Below are 414 nucleotides of genomic sequence, written 5' to 3'. Positions count from 1 at the left end.
GAGGGTGGTGTCGTCCGACAAACTTCAAGAGTTTGACGGACAGATGATTGGAGGCGCAGCTGTTGGTATACAGGGAGAAGAGCAGTGGGCAAAGGACGCAGCCCTGAGGAGTTCCCGTGCTGATGGACCTGGAGTCAGAGACTTCTGTTCCCGGCTTAACGCACTGCTTCCTGTCAGAGAGGAAGTCTGTGATCCACCTGCAGGTGGAGTAGGGCACGTTCAGCTGGAAGAGCTTGTCCTGAAGCAGGGCAGGGATGATGGTGTTGAAGGCAGAGCTGAAGTCCACAAACAGGATCCTGGCGTAGGATGCTGGGGCGTCCACATGCTGTAGGGTGAAGTGGAGGGCCATGTTAACTGCGTCGTCCACAGACCTGTTGGCTCTGTAGGCAAACTGAAGGGGGTCCAGGAGAGGGT

The sequence above is a fragment of the Petromyzon marinus genome, unplaced genomic scaffold, assembly GCF_048934315.1.
Source record: "Petromyzon marinus isolate PM22_M1 ecotype Great Lakes invasive population unplaced genomic scaffold, UKy_Petmar_22M1.pri1.0 PM_G_Scaffold_52, whole genome shotgun sequence".
Lineage (NCBI taxonomy): Eukaryota > Metazoa > Chordata > Hyperoartia > Petromyzontiformes > Petromyzontidae > Petromyzon > Petromyzon marinus.
Note: the sequence above shows the minus strand (reverse complement) of the source record.